General features: G+C 40.8%; 1 pseudogene; it reads right to left on the bottom strand.

Moving 5' to 3' along the window:
* Positions 1-748: 748 nt before the first annotated feature.
* On the bottom strand, positions 749-9,565 carry LOC147924600 (plant UBX domain-containing protein 7-like; annotated as a pseudogene).
* Between the last annotated feature and the right edge of the window lie 8,510 nt (positions 9,566-18,075).

Here is an 18,075-nt window from a genome sequence, read left to right as displayed (position 1 = left end):
TGTTTGATATAAATATTTAGTTCTATGCATTACGATGAAATGTGTAATTAAACTTAAAATTTGGTTTATTATGATGGTATAGATATTTAAATGATACTCCCTGTCCTGTAATAGTTTTTGGGTAAAAGCATAAAGATTAATAAACAATAAATATTATCTCATTTATAAAACTTCAACCAAAATGAAAATATACTGCACAGTTCAAATAGTCATTAATTGTTATATTAATAATAATTATAAGAAATTTGAAAAAATATTATAAAATAGATCAAAAAAGCCTCAAAACTGTTATATAATGAAACTGAGAGAATAGTAAAATGAAATATGAGAAGGTCATATTTAATATTAAAATGTTACAAGATAAAATCTAAAAATATGTATATTACTACTTAATTATTGTCAATAATTTTTTTAATTTTTAGCCGCGTAATAACGCGGGCCTTATCTAGTAACAATATAAAACGTATAATAATATATACTATATTTATTTAAATTTCTTTAAATTACATTTAGAATATCAACCCATGCTATCATATTCTAGTAGTGTGGAATTTCAACTAACAACAACTCACACAACTACTGAAATTATAAAACATGCAAAATCGAATAACAGATGACTGTTCCATTCATTGCATATATATTCAAATATCATAATGTGCTTTTGTAGAAATTCGAGTTAAAAACAACGAATCTGATAGATCCTTAAGAAACAGCATAATAGATAATAGTTTTATAGAGATACGATTTTTCATTCCCATGTAGCAAAGACAAGGGAATTGGCAGCACCAGATTGCTCCAATGTTAAGTTAGATTCATACTCCAATGTTCTTGTCTTTGATTGACCTAGTGTTAGCTTCAATGGCTTCTTCCTCTCTGATTTCGCAAGATGAGAATAGCAGAAAGACCAGAGAAGCTACAATGGAGATAGTAACAAGATATCAGATAAAAAAAACACAAAAAAGGATCAAAATATTAGGATTCAAAGACCTGAATCGTCTCTGTTTTGAGGAAATACCTCTGGATTCTTTGTTCGTTGGGTAAACAGATACCAACTTTGCATGTAACGCTGAAATTGCCTCCCTTTGGTTCTTCTGGGAGAGGTGGGAATGCTGACAGCAGCTCTACTTCTTCTGTCGTTATCATTGATTGGTCATCTGATGTCTGTTGTTGTAATCATCTAAGGAAACAGCTAACGATTGTTGCAGTTCTTCTACAGGAATAAATCCGATTAAAAGATCCATCAATCTTGTTTTTTGTCCAACAGACTAGAGACCGTGCAGTTGCAGAAAAGTTGTAAACTAACCTTGGGTTTGGAATGAGGAGTCAAGGGTCTTAACTGTTTCTTTGAGAGAGAAGCAACGGGTTCACAAGGACCACAGTGCATGAACGGAGATAAATACACTAGCAAAGCCTTGGGTGTGACCATTCCAGACCACTTTTTCATCTCTTGACCAGTGCTTGGATAAATAACAAGTACCAAGGGAAAGGTTTCAAGCTTGTAGTATGTGCAAACCTCTCTTCCTTCTGCTGTATTATGATGGACCTAATACCAAAATAGGTGGGATTCTAAACCAGTTCTGTGAAGAGTGTTTCAGTTTAAGCAAACGAAAGGGGATGTTCTGTATCAAACCTGCCAGAAGATGAAGTGGGTTTTGATAGTCTGAGAAACATGTCTCACTTGCCCAAGTGTCACGATTTAACTATGAGAATGAAACACACACAAACAAAAAAAAAAAGAAGAAAAAAATCAGTATAACAAATCCCAACTGAACCAAAAAAATATAATAAACCTACTCAGTTTATGTAAATTTGTTGGATAATATTTGAAGCTTAGAATACAAGTTATCCTTACAATAGAGAGATAAGGATAAGAGACACTCAAGATAATCCGAATTAGAATTAGGAGTTATCTAGTTCGGAGAGAGATATATTCTATATATATATATAAATAATATTACACGTTATTATCACGTATCATGTTATTATCATATAATATTAGTCAATTAAAGGTTTAACAAGTTCATTATTTATTCAACAAACATAAATATTCTCAAAATTTACATGAAACATTCATGTAAATTAGGTAAAATCCAAAAAATCGACGGGTCAAGATAGAATTTTTAAATCGACGAATTATATAAATTAGGTAAAATCCAAAAAATCAAAAACATTATGTATTGAAAACATTATATTCGATTTAATTTTTTTCATTTATTTTTAGTTGTATATACAATATTAAATAAATAAGATGTTGCTGTCAAACCAATGTACAGTGCAGAAAAATATTTGATAAATTTGATATACCGTTTATATTTTTTAAAAATTAGTTATTTCTAATAATATTAGCCTAAAGTACAAAATGAACTAACGTGGATGACAACTAATTGTGAGTGGGAAGTAAATGATATATAAAATAATATCTTGATCATTAAAATCAGTTAGAAATCTTAAATTTTGAATAAAATATACCACCAAAATTATCATATATTTTTGTGGGTTAATCTACATAACAGATATAACATTACAAAACGGTAAAAAAATATATAGTTCAATAAGAAATAAGATGATAGAACTTTAGTATATACAGTATATATACAGTACAATAAGAAATGGTAGAACTTTAGTTGATAGTGGCGATAGTTGAGCTACTTAGGAACCGGTTTCAGGTACTTATTTTCTAACAAAAATAAGTCAGATAGACAAAACAATTATGACAACTAGTATAAGAGACACTGAATTTTTCTAGGTTTTTTTTGGCCGCTTAAAGTATCTGATTTCAAGATGCAGGTTGAGGACTTGATCCACAGGTACATTTTGGAGAGAGATTCGGAAAATCCTCAGAGTTTGAAGTACATAACTTCGTTACCCACCACCAGGCACCGGTAAAAGGTAAACATCATTAACAAAAAATAAGTAAGGTGGATCAGTTATGATTTATATGACACATCCAGTATAAGAATGACATTCACTATGTTTTTTGATTTTTTTTGCAGCCTGGTAAATTCTATCGCCAATATCAACTAAAGTTCTACCACACGCACCATTCATATTGCATAGACTAACTGTCATCACTCTATCCACAGGTGAACTTGGAGTTGAATTTGAAGAAATCAGTTTGATGGATGATATTTGAGTCTGGTTCCTTTTCAAGAATCCTGTGCTCTGCGCATGACAGTGTCTTAAGCAACGTTGCAAGTAATACTCTAGATTCAGCATTGCTCTCTAACTCTAATTGGTTGAAGATATTAGTGTAGCTTAATCTATCTGTGTTGTTTAAAAGTAAAAAAACAGCAGCCTGAAGGATGAAGAAAAAAAATGCCAAAAGTCAAAATATATCAAGCAATCAATGTATAGATATCAATAAGTCACCTAAAAACAAACAGATACCTGTTCGGTGGAAGCAGTGCCGACTTTGACCTAAAACTCGTAAAGCAAGGGTTTTAGGCGCCAAATATCTATATATACATTTTTGGAGACATTTAACAAATAAATCCTGAAGTTGGAATTTATTTACAGAGCATGCCATTGGTATTAACTAATTAATTTAATAAACAAATTAATTCTACCTATATTCAATTTTTTTAATAGAAATTAAGTGTTATAAAAGGTAACAAACATAATTGCAAATGTATACAGATTTTATTTCCTTATTTTTATAAGGAGGTGAATAAAAGATTGATTTGATAAAAAAAAATGACTTTTAACCTCACATACTATATTTTACTTTCACGGGTTTCGTATGATGAGTTTTTGCGGATTAAAAATCTTTGAACATGTTGCGTGATCCGCCTAGCATGGTGGGTTTGAACCCATGTTTTGAAAATCGCTAGGCGTTAGTCGGGCGGTGAGGGAGGGCCTAGCGATTAATCGGAAAATCGAGGATTAATCGGGGACTAGTTTTAGGGTTTTTATCTATAAATGTGTAACAAATTACCGAGAATTAAGATTGGTCCAGCGGTTTCACATGTATTTGAAACCCAACAGAACACCTGTTCAAGCCCCACAATTTCATTTTTCGCTTTTTTATTAAAGGTTTTTTAATAAATGTGAAATGCCAAAAACACCCTTGTCTTCTTCCACATAGTTTCGATCTGTAACCTCTGTAAACCCTAATTTAAAGTGCCGCCTCTTTATTTTTCTCGACTATTAGTCATTTTTATTTAATATTTTTATAGTTTCAGCCTTCATAGTTACAGATCTATGAAAAAAAAACAGAGTTACAAGTTCAAAAGCTCTCAAATTTTTTTTTTTGATAATTCCGATTTGTTGACTGATTATGGTGAAATCCCGGCGGTGAGCAGTCGCCTAGCGTGTAACCGGCGATTACACGGGCGCCTAAACCGATTTTTAAAACAGTGGTTTGAACTATAGAACCAACACTAAATCTATTAGTTTATTTCATATACTATATATTTGTAGTCATAGTTTGGAAAATTAAGTTATAAATTATTTAGTATATGAACTACAAAATATTACACATACTACAACACATTCTTAATATTCCAAAAAAAAAATTATATACATATAAAAATATATACTAATATACCATATAGATATATGCCTCTGTTAAGTTAACAAAACTAAGTGTTTTAAAATTTTATATTCTATCTAATAACAAATTTCATGTAATTAGGTTCTAAACTGTATAAAACTTAAGAAGAAGAAAAAATGTTCTAAACAAAATTATAAATTAATTAGATAAAATTTAATTAATTGGGAATTTAAAAAATAAATAAATTAAAAATTATTATTTAAAATATAATAATTTATAATTTAGTCACACGGTGTACCGCGGGTAAAAACCTAGTTATAGGCATTTTAGGGGCAGCAAATTTCTAAAAGTTATTTTGGTATAGTGGTTTTTTTTCTTTGATTTTGAGTCTTTTGTGCATGGTTCAAACCCCACGTTTGTAGTATTCGTGATTTTTCTTCCTATTGTATCTCAACAATAATATTCTATTTTATCTAAATTCCTTTATATTAAGTTATTAACTAACATAAAAAATTTATGATTAAAAATAGTAATTGAACTTTAAGAAAAAAAAACCGCACTTTTTCAATTTGACGGTTCCTCTTCTTCTAAATTTCACCAGAAGAAACTTGACGATGTTTTTTCTTTTGATAACAAGTGTTGTATGATGATGTTTATGTACAATTGTTTTTAAAACAAATGAACTTTTTGGTAATTTTTTGCATAGTTATATAATTTTTTTGAAAAAAAAAAAAAACTAGGGTTAAGGGGCACCATTTTCAGATGTGCTTTAGGCGTCATACACCTATGGGCCGACACTGGGTGGAAGCTACCAACTCAACTGGTTTGTCATCAAAATGTCCAATAATGAGACATGTTCCCAGAGATAATTCCATAAAACTTTCAAGTTTATTGTCTTTGTAACCTGCTTCATAATAGGCCTCTAACACTTGAGCACACTTGGCCTAAAACAAACAAAAGAAATCAACCAAGTTTAGACATTATCACCCGCAGCTTCTTTTCTGTTCCCTGGTCTTGAAAATAAAATACTTACCATTTCACCTGGTGGATTAAGCCTAAATGCTTTGTACCTTGGTCAAATCCCATTCCTATAATTAATGGCAGTGACAGACAAATCAATCCCTTCGGTTGAGATATCTTTAGAGGTCAGATATTGCTTGAATCTCTGCTCTTTTACTCTTGCCAAATCAATATCGTTCATCTATTAATAGTACACAAAAAGGTATAATTAAGCTCAATTACTACTCAACAATACCACTCTCGCCAAAAAAAAAAAATGAAATTCGTCTAGCCATGGCATTTAATTATGAAGATAACGGGCAACAAGCAGTTTGCATGAGCTGTGCAAGTGTACTTTTTTCCACATTGGCATCATAGCTGCTATAAGATAAGAACCTCTTGGCTAGCATCCTCCTGCAACAAATAGAAAATTATAGAGCTCGTTAATCTGAGTTAAACCTGCAACCCTCTCCATGGCCCGCACTTACTCCGACTGATCTACGAAGGGTTGCCATCCTACAGCGCACCTCTGGGCAGTAGACTCACATTCCGGGTATTATTTGCTCTCGATTTTTGGACTTTCCTCTACTCATAAGCCTCAACCTTGAGTTTTTATTGGCTCCTCAACATGCCGAAACCTGCATGCCATAATATTGGCTCCTCATCGGGCCTAAGCCCGCATGCCATAATAGATAAGGAAGTCCAATATTTGTCTCTCGGGTTGCCATTCTACAGCGCACCCCGAATCGTCATCCGAAGTCGATATACCAACCAAACTCTCAAGCCACAAAGTCTCAGAATATGGCAGTACTAGGAGAACTAAAGTCCCCCAAGAATCATTTAGGACCAACTGTCCCTAGAGCAAACAATTCTGAATACGTCTGAGCCCTATCCTTAACCAAGTTTCCTTCTCGTGGCTCACGTAAAACAACACAATGTCCTACCAACCACATATCCCCTCACTGGAATACCTCATGACCACACAAGGATCATCAACATGCCACAAGGGCTGCCACTAAGGCCAACAAATGTCCTAAACAAGACCGCCACAAAGGCCAAAAATGTCTGAATAGACTGTTACCAAGGCCAAACAAATGTCCTAAACAGGACTGCCACAAAGGCCAAACAAATGTCCTAAGTAGGACCGTCACAAAGACCACTTGTCCCAGAGGACTGTCACGAAGACCACTCATCCCGAAGGACCATCACGAAGACCACTTGTCCCAAATGACCATCACAAAGACCATACATCTCGAAGGACCGTCACGAAGACCACTTATCCCAAAGGATTTTGTAAACATGCCACACATTCCGAAGGACCGTCGCGAAGACCACCCATCTCGAAGGACCGCCTAAACAGGCAACATTGGCTAAACATCCTGCCATAAAGTCCACACAATTGGCTAAACAGCCCGCCACAAAGGTCACACAATTGGCTAAACACCCCACCACAAAGGCCACACAATATCTATAAAGACCGCCACAAACAGGCACACATTAACTCAACAGTCCGCCACAAAGACCACACAAGCCCCTCCAAGGCTCCCAACCATTAAAAATGGACAAATTATGATTCCCATTTAACTTTCCATTTTTAGAACTTTCCACTTTTGGAAACTTTTCACTTTTAGAAACTTTTAATTCAGGAAACTTTCCCTCTTTAACAACCGCCTCACAGAATTTTGTATCCCAAACACCACCTCATCTTGTTACTTAGTTGCACAACCAACCACCCCTAAGCAACCAAGTAACAAAAGACATGGGCTAGAATACTCCATTCCCGCTCCAGCCACGGACTACAGCTGGGAACAGGCTAGACAAGCTTAAGTCACGGCCTGCTTCTCAAACCACTTCTTAAACCTTGCCTTCAGCCTCGCCTCTGGCTCCCAAGTCTGCTCCTCAACACCATCACAGTTCTGCAAGACTCTCATCAAAGGAATCTTCTTCTTCCGAAGTTCCTTGATCCTCCTCTCGAGAATTCTCACTGGTCTCATCTCCAAAGTCATGTTAGGCTGAAGAATCTCGGGAATCTTAGCCAACAACTGATTATCTTCGCGGACACACTTCCGCAACATTGACACATGAAAAACCTTTTGAAACGCACGCATAACCTCAGGCAACTCCAGCCAATATGCTACCATTCCCACCCGCTCAATCACTCTGAACGGACCCATATACCTCAGACTCAATTTAGTCTCTATCAATGACCGTTCGGACCCCGCAACATGGCCATCTTGAGGTACACTCTTTCTCCCACCTGAAACTCAAGATCTCTCCTCTTCCTATCGGCATAACTCCTCTGCCGGTCCTGAGCTTCCTTCATGTTCAGCTTCAGAACCTAAATCTTCTTCGAGGTCTCGTACCTCCCCCACCCGAGTCCAGCATAACGGTGTACGACATGGCCTCCCATACAATGCCTCATAAGGAGTCATCCCAATATTCGCCTGGTAACTGTTGTTGTAATCAATCTCTACCAAACTCAGGTGATCTGCCCAATGGCCACCCCAATCCAACACACACATCCTCGGCAAATCCTCCAGCGTCTGGACCGTCCTCTCTGATTTTTCATCTGTCTGGGGATGATAAGCTGTACTCATATGCACCTTAGTGTTCATCTCTGCTTGAAATGTCCTCCAGAACACCGAAGTGAATTTGGAATCCCTATCAGACACAATACTCGCTGGCATACCATGCAATATGACTATCTCCTTCACAAACGATTTACTCTAGACCGCTGCTCCATCAGTCTTCTTAATGGCCAGAAAATGTACTAACTTAGTCAACCGGTCCACCATGACCCACCACGAAATCCATCGTGATCTTGTCCCACGTCCACTATGGAATGGGAAAACTCTTCAACAAGCCACCCAGAACCTGATGCTCAGCCTTCGCTAGCTGGCAGACATCGCACATCGCGACCCAACCCAAGAAAACTCCTAATGTCCGTGGCATTCTGCGGTCTAGGCCAATCTCTGATAGCCTAAATCTTCTCCGGATCTACAGAAACCCCCTCTGCAGACACAATGTGACCCACAAAACCCATCTCTTGCTGCAAGAAACTACACTTGCTCAACTCAGCAAACAACTTTTGCTCTCACAGCTTCTTCAGAACTGCCCTCAAATGCATAGCATGCTTCTTAGGACTCTTAGAATAAACCAGGATATCATCAATGAAAATGATGACAGACACGTCAAGAAATTCCTGAAACACAATGCTCATCAATCCCATGAACGCTGCTGGCACGTTAGTCAACCCGAAAGGCACCACCACAAACTCTTAATGCCCATATGTCATCCTGAATGTAGTCTTCCTTCCTTGTCTATACAGAATCTGATGATAACCCGACGCTAAATCAATCTTGGAGAAGCAAGTAGCACCTCTCAACTGGTCCACCAACTCATTAATCCTCGAAAGAGTGTATTTGTTCGTCACAGTGAACCGGTTTAGACCCCTATAATCAATGCACAAACGAAAACTCTCGTTCTTCTTCTTAACGAACAACACTGGCGCTCCTCACAGCGACACACTAAGATGGATGAATCCCTTGCTCAACAAATCCTCTGGTTACTTCCTCAGATCTACTAGACTAATAATCAAGTATGCCGACATCAACTCACCACCACCCGAATATCAACACCTCTTGTCCGTCCAAGAACCTCTAGTAACTTGTCTCTTAGGAAAACTTCCACAAGATAGCTTATTCAAAAAATACCTTTTATGCTTGGAAATTCTCCACAGCAAATCATCGATACAAGCGTAATAAAACACACAAGTAACAAACGTTCGCATATTCTGATTCACCACATCAAATGCTTTGCAAACCGCCAACTCAACCCACTTGACTTATTTCCCCCAACACGCTTACCAAAACCTTGAATCTAGCAACCATGTCCATCTCAAATGAACTTCATCCACCATCGTTGCAACGATAAGTTTATCCTGCCATGAAGGCTTCTCGTGAACTTATGCACCTGATAACCTTTCCCTTCCCGGCTCATACCTGCTGTAGCTCCCCTTCCCGGGACTCCAGCACCACCGACCACACAATCCTGACGCATCAGCCACACATTCATGACCACACCTGATGTGACCCGGAGACGCGGTTGCGGTACGATCGCGACTTGTGCTCTCGGCCAACTCACGAACGGTGCAACTTTCCTCGGCAAAGATTCACGGCTTCGGATTTATAAGAGAAACAAACGAGGGAAACAGAGTTTGAAGCAATTCAAACGAGCCGTTTAGGATTACGGTCGTGAGGTCTCTTTGTATCGTACGGATGCGGCCGGTTGCGACTTTCGAGTGAAAATGGTGGTTGCGATGGTGGTAAGAAGTCGAGATGGAACGATGATGACTCGAGGACTTATGAAGGAGAACTCGAGGTTTTGAAGGTGGAAAGATGAAAGCGAAGCGAGGGGGAAAATGAGAGTGGATCGAGAGACGACACAAGAGGTTTGACTCTCCTCTTGATACGGTCTCTAACAAGGTCGAACCCGGTACGAGGCTTGTTAGGGTTTTCTCAAGGTTCAATCCCGGATTGAAGAAAGAGAAGAGTGAGATAAGTTTCAAGAATCTCTCTTGAAGAAAAGTTTTATTTTCATACAACTCTAAAAGAGGAACAAAGGTTAAGAGGAGTTTAAATAGTTAGGTCTAGGTAGGGGCTTAAGGACACGTGGATTCATCTTGATCCGCACATCATCCTTTGACGTAATCTATTTGCAATAAGAACACGACGCTCCATAAACAAAAGCATCAAGAGAGGAATATTCCCCAAAGTTCGAATTTAAACCAAATAAGAAATAAAAAAGATAACCGCCTTGGCCTTGCGCGGGAAGCAACTCGGCTTAAGGCGTTGTGCGTTTAGCTCCATGCCTCGTTAAAACCTTCTCCGGTAAACCTATTGGGAGAAACCCGGAGTAAGGAAAAAGAGTACACTTCCTTGCTTAACGACTTGATCGTCTTCACTCTTGGGAAAGAGTGAAGACTAAGCGGACTGAGCCTTCGGAGTCTTCATGGGATGGCTGGCGTTGGAAGAATGATCGGACAAATAGGTTGAGCCGCTGCTTGGCCGCCTTTACTGAGCTCTTGGAACGTGTGGTGGCTCCGGGAAGGATTGTTGGAGCCTTGGCCGCGTCTGAAGAGGTTGTCCTGGTCGCATCTAATGCGTCTTGGTCAGGCGTCTCGGTCGCGTCCGGCGTGTCTTGGTCTTCTTGGCCGAGGTCGCGTCCTGCGATCACATCAGCACCGATCATAAAACCCTGGCCCATCGGCCAACACAACTAAAATCTAAGATTAAACCACCATCAACTCTCGAGGACTACATTATGTCGTTATGATTTTACTCACGTCCTATGTATTGCTTGCTCCTAACTCTTCCACCCTTAGATCACAACCTTCAAGCCATACCGATCTCACTCTCAGACCACCATCTTCAAGTTATACCATCTCACTCTTGGACCACAATCCTCAAGATCTTGGTATTAGGGTAACAAGTCATCCCCTCAAGGGAACATCATCCTCTCTGCCACTCTCGGAGCCCCCAGCCCCTCGAGCTATCGGTAGTCATGGGAATCACCATCCCCTCAGAAGCAACAATCCTTAATGACTATAAACATCTCATGACGAAAAGTGCCTCTTGTGGTCTGAGTATAACATTGAAATGTTATACCTGCCCACTCAAGTTCCAAAATCCAACTGGATTACCCACCAAACAGAGAAATATCTCAACCAGCTGCATATATCCACCTATCCGCCTCTCTAGGTTCGATACCGATTGAGAAGAATCTCGTACCGGTCATCTACAACTGCTCCATCCTCCTAATCAAATGATGAAGACTCCTCAACATCCGCAGTCCTCGGCTGCACCCTGCCACATGCTGCACAACTGGAGCCTGCACAGGTATCCCTCTCGGTAACCGCTCCAACAACACGCCAACAGATCCGCAAGGCGATCATCTCGACCCTGGGCTCCACCTGCTGCAACCACACACCTGGGTTCCCTGTACGTCCGGCACGCTCACCGGCTAACCCCTTCTGGTCCCTTCTGATACACTTGCGACCCTCTGACATACCTCCTTGTGGAACTCTGTACCACACACTCGCTGGCCTTGAGAACCCGCCCGACCACAACCATGACAACGCCGACGTCCATGACCAACAACTCAACCACCTTTAACCACTGCTCCTCCAAGAATAGAGGCAAACATGCATAGAAATAATCCAAAACCACACAAAGAAACCTAACATACTGTGGAATCTCACTGAAGATCGAAGAGGATTTTCTAAGACTTCATGTCACACACACATTGGCTAACTCACATAATCAATCACATCATACAAAATCCATAACATAAACAAAAAAAAACATAGTGAACCCAAACCTAGAACCGTAAGGATTCTGATACCAAAACTGAAACAACCCGACCCATTTTTTATATAATAATAATAATACTCTAGTGATCCCTTAAACACTAACAACCTAATACCAATCAAACAACAGTGGATAATATAAGCGATACCATTAAACCAATAAGATATTCAATAATCAAATAACCAATAATAATTCCATACCAACTAGAACAATAATCCAATCCAACATAAAACAATGAACCAGAAATCCTAAACAACATTCTAGGACTAAACTCTAGCCACTTAACAGAAACCAGACAACACCCAATCGAACCACTAGAACATCTTCCTAATCATTGCCTTGATTCCACGATCACACTTTACCTTTACTTGTACCACAAACACAAATTGAGATGCATAAGTATTTTATAAACACTCAGTGAGGCAATCATCCCATCTATTGGGCTATACACACAAGCAATAAGATCTCTAAAGCCACAAAAAAGAAACAAATAAAACAAACCAGGCAATATACAAAGCATTTGCATCATAAACCGCTACTAAAGAAGGGTGTCGAACGACACCAAAGGGTAACGACCGACACCACAACTGGTGTCGACATACACCATGCTCCACATCCACGAAACCCTGGTTTATGTCGACCGACACCTCCACATGGTGTCGAACAACACTCGCCAAAATTATCGAATCGTCCTCGTGTTGGTGTCGACCGACGCCGATGCTGAATTATCAGAAACTCCGAAGCTCGCCTTTAATCTTCTCTCATCCGTCTCACACGAATCCATGAACGAATCCAAGCCTCAGGAGTCACAAAAAACACATAAAAACCATAAGAGACATCCACATAAGACAACTAATATCATAGAAATAGAGATCTCAGCTTAGATAAGCCATGTTCATGCACTCACCTTTGCCAAAAAATGAGAGCTAAGCCCAAACAACGAAGCTAGCACCACAGCAACCTTTCCACCACGTCCTTAGTCATGGATCCACACTTTCCAGGAAGAAAGCTGTAACACCCGCGAACAAAATTGTCGATTATGGGGGTGAGTGTCAATCGACACCAAGGAGGGTGTAAGTCGACACCAACAATTTTCGGTTCGACCGGTTTTTTTTAAATCATTGAAATTGAAATTGGCTCAGTTTGGGAAGCCCTAAACCGGAGTATTTAAGTGGGAATCAACTTGAGGGTTGGGGGAAGCCGATTATTGCCGTTTTCAAAGAGAAACAGAGGGAGAAAGAAGATGGTTTGGGAACATAAGAGGAGAAGAAGGGAGATCCATCTTCTTCATGTGTGAGGGGAAGGATGGGAGATTGGTGAAGGAGGCTTTCTCATGGTTGTAATCCAGGTAAGTTTTGTTGTTTTTATGTTAGATCGATTAGAGAATCGATGGTTGTGGATAATTAGGGATTTGCGGCGAGAAGGAGCTTGAAGGGAGGCTCAGATTGTGATTTCTAGGTTGGTGTCTTTCGACACCATTGTAGTGTCGGTCGATACCAACACCTGCAGATGGACTGCGTGGACTGGTTCGAGATGGCTAATTCGGAGCAACGTTTGGAGGATGAAACGGAGTCCGATTCGGCTGAAATTTGGTAGGTAGCTTCGTGGTGCTACAAGTTTCATATCTATCGGTGGATTTGTGAAATGAACGGTTGGTTTGTGATTTAATCAAGTATTTGTATTGTGGTCTGGCATAAACGGTTTTGTGGTAAGGTTGTGGTTTCGAGTGACACCGAGGTGGTGTCGGTCGACACCGGCACGTTGTTGTGAATTTAGGTCCTAGAAGGACAGCTGGAGTTAGGTTTGGATGAGGGGAGATCAACAGAAGTGATGTCGTGAACGTTGGTGTGCGTGTTGGTTCGCAAGTGGTGCGATGGGTGACATTCGACACCAGGTGGAGGTGCCGTTCGACACAAGAGGAGTTGATAGTAAATTGGAATATTCGTGGGGAACTGTTGTCTGTGGCTGGACGGAATCAAATATTCCAGCCCACTTCTCTTGTTACTCGGTCGCTAGGGATGGTTGGTTGTGTGACTCAGTAACTAGATGAGGTGGTGTTTGGTGTATTTGTTGAAGTTTTTGTAAGAAGCGATTCCTATGCCGGTTGTCTTGTCGAAATTATGGGGTTTCGCTGAGATCGTTTCCCATGGATCCTATGTGAAGATTGGGAATCCGGATGCGGTCGTTTCAGTTTGGTATCAGAGCATATATGGTTCTAGGACAGACTCTATAATGGTTATAGACTTGTCTAGGTCGTTTAGACGTGGTAAGTTCTACGGAAAAAAAAGCACAGATATGTTGTTGAGATATTTGATCTAGAAGTGATTAAGTAGGAAATAAATTGTTTGGTGTTTGAGAAGTTAAGTCGGGAACTTATTTCACTGGAGTGGCTCGGAGTGTCACGAGATAGCAGGTTAGGAATTTGCATGCAGGTCAAGAGGAAGTTTGAGAGTGGGGCTAGTGTGGGTGCCACTTCAACGGGTGCTGTGAGTGTGGCAGCAGGTTGATCACGCCCAGTGGACCATATTGCAATTTTTTTTAACAATGCTGGTGGGAGAGGATTGAATAAGATGATTAGTTCTTATGGAATCCTGATGTGTGGTGTGTTGGATGATTATGTGATTCTAAAAATGGAAAGTTTCCATAAATAGGAAGTTTCTAAAAATGGAAAGTTCTATGAATAGTTAGGACTTGTCTATATTTCGAAAGAGCATGTCAAATGCCCTGAATGGCGGGAATGTTTAGAGGATGACCTGAAGAGTGGTCATAAATGAGATGATCAGTTCTCAAGGATTTTTGATTGGTGATTTCATGGTGCTAAGAGAACATGCAGATTCTAAAAATGGGAAGTTTTATTAATAATTGAAACTTACCTATTTTTAGGAAGAAGGTGGATACACAGCTTTATTGGAGGGATGACTGGGGTTGGCCTGAAGAGTGGTCATGGTGGTGGTGATATTCGAGTGAGGGGATATGGTGGTTGGTAGGACATTGCGATGTTTTATGTGAACCACAGGAGATAGTTCCGGTCGGGAGATGCTTATAGACGTTAGGACTTGTTTGCTCATGAGGATATGATTAGTTTTCCTTGGGAGAAGATTAGTTCTCCGGAGGAGATGATTAGTTCTCCTGGGGAGATGATTAGTTCTTCTGAGGGGATGATTAGTTCCCTTGGTGCACCGCGGGCTTGACGGGTTGTGACCGTGAGAGCGGCAAAGGAGATGATTAGTTCTCCTAGGGGATGATTAGTTCCCCAGAGGGGATGAGTAGTTCCCCTCGTACCGAGATCTCTAGGGTGAAGATAGTGAGAGGGTATAGCTCGAGGACGACGGTCTAAGAGCATAGACAGTGCAGTTTGAAGGTTGCGACCTGAGAATGTATGAGTGAGAGAGCAAACAATGTCAAGAACATTGTTATGAGGATAGTGACTGGATGTAGACCTTGTAGGTCGGGATTAATCTCGTGTTTTGGGTTGTGCTGACTAGTGGAGTCAGGATTATGTGGGCTGTTGGGTCACGTGGATGTGCGGAATGTTGCACAGAAAACCTTGGCTGACGATGTTCAGCCCGGTTGGAGAATGTGCGAGCCGTGGTGACGGTTTCACATAGGTCCTTTGTGGATAGACTTGTTGCGGGATTCGAGGATGAATCCTTGTTGGTGGGGGAGAATTGTAACATTTGCGAACCAAATTTTCGGTTTTGGGGGTGGGTGTCAGTTGACACCAAGGAGGGTGTCGGTCGACACCAACCATTTCCTGTTCGACCGGTTTGCTTTAAATCGTTAAAATTGAAATTGTCTCAGTTTGGGAAGCCCTAAACCGGAGTATTTAAGTGGGAATCAACTTAAGGGTTGGGGGAAGCCGATTATTGTCGCTTTAAGAGAGAAACAGAGGGAGAAAGAAGATTGTTTGGGAGCATAAGAGGAGAAGAAGGGAGATCCATCTTCTTCATGTGTGAGGGGAAGGATGGGAGATTGGTGGTGGATTGGGAGACACAAGGAGGCTTTCTCATGGTTGTAATCAGGGTAAGTTATGTTGTTTTAGTGTTAGATCGATTAGAGAATCATTGGTTCTGGAGAATTAGGGATTTACGGTGAGAAGGAGCTTGAAGGGAGGCTCAGATCATGATTTCTAGATTGGTGTCGTTCGACACCAACACCTGCAGATGGACTGCGCGAACTGGTTGGAGATAGCTACTTTGGGGCAACGTTTTGAGGATGAAACAGAGTCCGATTCGGCTGAAATTTGGTAGGTAGCTTCTTGGTGCTACAATTATCATATCCAACGGTGGGTTTGTGAAATAAACGGTTGATTTGTGATTTAATCAAGTGTTTGTATTGTGGTCTGGCATAGACGGTTTTGTGGTAAGGTTGGGGTGTCGAGCGACACCGAGGTGGTGTCGGTCGACAACGACATGTTGTTGTGAGTTTAGGTCCTAGGAGGTAAGCTGGAGTTAGGTTTGGATGATGGGAGATCAACGGAAGTGATGTCGCGAGCGTCGATGTGTGTGTTGGTTCGCAAGTGGTGTGATGGGTGACGTTCGACACCAAGTGGAGGTGCCGTTCAACACAAGAGGAGTTGATAGTGAATTATAATATTTTTGGGAAGTATTGTCCGTGGCTGGACGAAATCAAATATTCTAGCCCACCTCTCTTGTTACTCGGTCACTAGGGGTGGTTGGTTGTGCGACTCAGTAACTAGATGAGGTGGTGTTTGGTTTATATATTGAAATTTTTGTAAGAAGCGATTCCTATGCTGGTTGTCTTGTCGGAATTATGAGGTTCCGCTGAGATCGTTTCTCATGGATCCTATGTGAGAGTTAGATTTTCGGGTGTGGTCGTTTCAGTTTTGTAACGCCCCGACCGCCACCTCTTAATGGGCACATGTCCACTCCTAGTCCATGGGTCACCTTTCTTAATGGGCCTCATGTCCTCTGATTAGGCTAGTGAGCCCATCCATATCAGACGGCCGGTTTGCTATGTCCGGGAGGCTTTAAAGACTTGTTACCGTCCCTACAAATCACCACATGATCTTTCCATGTGTTTTGTCCTCACTTGCACAGTTCCGACAGACTCTTCCCGGAAGGTCACCTATCTTGAGACTACTCCAGCATAAGCACGCTTAACTGTGGAGTTCTCTCAGGACCCTTGACTGAAAAGTTAAGTGCACTTTTGGTGACATAGGTCGCCCAAATCAATTCTTTTAAACCTCTCTCCAAGTTTCTAAAATCGGGGTGTCACAATTCACCCCCACTAACAGATTACAAAGTCCTCGTTGCGCACCAAGACCGTCACCCCTGATGGTGTGAGCCCACTCGACTCCACACTCTTCTGGGTTCAGCTCTGATACCACTTGTAACACCCCGACCGCCACCTCTTAGTGGGCCACATGTCCACTCTCAGTCCATGGGCCCACCTTCCTTAATGGGCCTCATGTCCTCTCATTAGGCCCGTGAGCCCATCCATATCTGACGGTCAGTTTGCTACGTCCGGGAGGCTTTAATGACTTGTTACCGTCCCTACAAATCACCACATGATCTTTCCTTGTGTTTTTCCTCACTCGCACAGTTCTGACAGACACTTTCCGGAAGGTCACCCATCCTGAGATTACTCCAGCATAAGCACGCTTAACTATGGAGTTCTCTCAGGACCCTTGACCGAAAAGATAAGTGCACTTTTGGTGACATAGGTGGCCAAATCAATTATTTTAAACCTTTCCGCAAGTCTCTGAAATCAGGATGTCACAAAAACTCACTCACAGAGCAAAAGATCTCCAAATACCTCAAGAACAGTCTCTGGGAACTCTCTTTTCTCCTTTTCTCTCTAAAAGTGTGAAAAACGGCTAAAGAGACAAAGGAAGTCAAGTTCCTCCTTTTAAACTCGAGTCTAGGGCTTCTTCTAAACTAACCACGCAAACCGGAGGATTAAAATCAAACCGATTAAACCATCCGCAAGTGGTGTCGATCGACACCCCAACCAAAAATTCAATTTCTAGTTTGCGGATGTTACATTTATAATAGAGTATAGAGCAATAACTCTACGGAGGCAACGAGGGGAGATATTATCTTTGACATCAAACCAGGCCGAGAAAGCTGCCCAAGTGTGAGGGGAGATATTATCTTTCACACTTGAACAGCTTTCTCGGCCTGGCTTGACGTCAAAGATAATATCTCCTCTCAAGCTACCTTTTATGCTATCTGGCTGGAACACAATAATAGA

The sequence above is a fragment of the Camelina sativa genome, chromosome 17 (genome assembly GCF_030686135.1).
Source record: "Camelina sativa cultivar CO46 ecotype springtype chromosome 17, ASM3068613v1".
Lineage (NCBI taxonomy): Eukaryota > Viridiplantae > Streptophyta > Magnoliopsida > Brassicales > Brassicaceae > Camelina > Camelina sativa.
Note: the sequence above shows the minus strand (reverse complement) of the source record. Positions and strands in the feature narration are given on the sequence as shown.